Raw genomic sequence first — 2,790 nt, forward strand, 5'->3', positions numbered from 1 at the left:
GGGAATTGCATTTACCTTCCAGAACTAATGTAAACTCTGTATACTTTCCAGGTTCATGTTTCAATATAGTCTAATTTAAACCCTGAAGTACTTAGACAATTCTTCAAGGACCTCCTTTTAGTTTTTTGAAATACCCATGACTTTATTCTAATCTTGAACAACTCGATGTATATATTTAAGTGAATAATTTTGGTAAAAATATTCAGTGGTCAAAATGACTTCCGTGGTGGAAGGAGACACTAATTATGTCTGTTAAAGGTTAGTAAGTCTGTGTCTTTTTAATTATTTAGTTAATTTTACTTACATAGACCCTGGTGCCTTATGTTTTAAAATATATCTGGTACCTTATGTATTAATCATTTTTTTATTTCCTATATTTTGTGATGCTTTGACATCCAGGGACCTTGTGGACCAACTGAGGAGGAACCACTTCTCCCAGGATTCACTAATTCCTAAAGATACTAAACAATTTGCCTGGAAACACGGCTCTCATATGCCAACCAACCCACCCGGAGTCCATACTCTCATCCACTTCCTTTTATCAGGCACTGCGGTCAGGGACTCCATCCTGTGCCCTTAGTCACCCCAAAGCCAATCATTAGACAACTAGAGACCAGCCCTATAGCCTGTCAAAATTATTCAAACTATTTAATCCTAAACCTGCTTAGGTGCTTACCGTGCTTTGCCCATTTCTTCTGGAGAAAACCAAAATAAACGCTGTTGCTCATGCTTTCCCCTCACTCCCACCTCCTGACCAACCCTGGTGCTTCTCCGGGTGGCTCTGCATGGCTTGACGTGTCTCATCTTCTTGTGAATTTTAAAAAACAGCTTTTTCCAAAAAACAGTTATCTCTGTGTCTTTTATCTTACCAGACCTGATCAAAGCAAATCTCAGGTACATTTTAAAATACATTAAAGAAATTCAATAAACAAATATTTGTTAAATGAATGAATGAATGGATATCTCTACCCCCTAAACACATATTTCTCTTTTACTTTATTAAAATTGTTCTCGTGTGGCTAAAAGCCATTTACATTAGCTACCTATGGCAATCGTGCTCTCATGCAACCAAGACCTGGGGTACGAGAAATTGGAATTCAGAGTAATTTACACATTGCAAAATGACACAAAGAAACTATGGCCGGCAAGACAGTGTTGTTTCTTTATTCCAGGAAGAAATCCAAAGAGGACTTTTTCCAGCAAACACACCCATATTACTGTACCTTCCTGTACGAGATGTTATTTTTCCTATGCCAGGGTGGATTAACTGCTGTAACAAATAACCCTAAATTTCAATTGCATAAGATAATAAAAATTTATTTCTTAATCACAAAAATCTGATGCAGGTGTTCATTGTTGGACAGCTCTCCTGGTTGACTCCATGACTCAGCAATCAAGGATTCTTCCTGCTTGTGACGCTGTCAGTTTCAAAACATGACCTCCAAGGTCACTAGAGAAGGTGGAAAAATTATGGGAAAGACATATCAGATACATAACCAACTTCACGCACAAGTGTCAAGTAAAATGTCTATATACATCCTATTGGTCAGAAGTAGTCATACCCCATCCCCTACTGACAGATGCAAGGGAATGGGGATATATAGTGTCTGGCTGGGCAGCCACTTCCCAGCACCCCTCTGCACTGGGGAAACCTTCGGTGGTCAGCTAACCTTTCCCACCAGTTCAAGATACATTTCCCAGGAGTGCATTGTGGTGATAGAGTAACTATGAGTTGGTCAAGTGGTAAGGTAAATCAGTATTTCTTCATCATTTGGGGGACATGAATTTGATAACATTGATAGACCCTCTCTCTAGAAAAACATATAAGAATAAGCACACATAATTTTCATGTCATTTCAGAAGCTCCATGGATTCCCTGAAGGCCATCCACTGAAATCCTAGAGGGTCATAGGCCTACACTTGCGGTATAGAGGAAATTATTTAGCTCAGACGTGTATTTTTTAATAGTGTTGTAAGTCATGAACCGTGAGCTAACAAGAATCCAGAATATCAATAGTGTGCCATCCAACTTTTAGGAGCTGCTTTTGCACTGAGTAGAAATTTCTATTTCTGTTACTGCAAAAGATTTTATGTTGGTATCTTGCATCTGACACTCTCCAATTCACTTCACATGCCAACTAGAGTAACACCTAAAAACTCAAATTTTGGCATGTCGCTTCTAAAAACCTTTCAGTGAATAAAGACCTAAACCTTTAAAATGGCATAAAAGTCCCTAAGTAAACTGGCCCCACCTGCTTCTCCCATTGTGCGCTGCTTTGCTTTTTGTACTCTCTCACAACTGGCTTTTCCTCCCTTCCTCCCCACCTCAGGGCCTTTGCATATGTCTTTGCAGCTTCTTTGAATGGTTTTGTCTTCTTTTTTTATGTAGTTAACTGCTACTTTTCCTCCAGATGTCAGCTCAACTGTCATTTCCTCAGAGAAGACTTCACAAAGACACCAACGAAGTCAGTCCTTTATATGCTCTTACACTGTGCTTTAAGTTTCTCTCCTCATGTTCATCACAGTTTATAACTATGTTCTTGTGGTTATTTGATTTGTCCGGCTCACTCCCACTAGCAGGTAAAATTCACAAGGGCAGAAACTGTGAGCATCCTGTACCACAACTCAGCACCCGACTTCGTGTGAGGACTCTAATGGGCATTCAGTATTTGTCGGTTGGATGGATGGGTGGACGGATGGATGGATGGATGAATAGTGCCTCCGTTTTGCTTTATATCTTGAAAAAGAAAAAATTAAGTGATAAAGGAGTTTGAAACCAAATTATGTTCT

The 2,790-nt window shown here is 39.3% G+C and overlaps 1 long non-coding RNA gene across 1 annotated transcript; it reads right to left on the bottom strand.

Annotated features, from left to right (window-relative positions):
- Window positions 1-1,148: 1,148 nt before the first annotated feature.
- On the bottom strand, window positions 1,149-2,482 carry LOC121104404. Its single transcript, XR_005836711.1, has 2 exons — window positions 2,253-2,482; window positions 1,149-1,450 (listed from the first exon to the last, which is right to left on the bottom strand). It is a non-coding gene; the product is annotated as an uncharacterized LOC121104404 (long non-coding RNA).
- Between the last annotated feature and the right edge of the window lie 308 nt (window positions 2,483-2,790).

Source organism: Ursus maritimus, unplaced genomic scaffold (assembly GCF_017311325.1).
Source record: "Ursus maritimus isolate PB19 unplaced genomic scaffold, ASM1731132v1 scaffold_21, whole genome shotgun sequence".
NCBI lineage: Eukaryota > Metazoa > Chordata > Mammalia > Carnivora > Ursidae > Ursus > Ursus maritimus.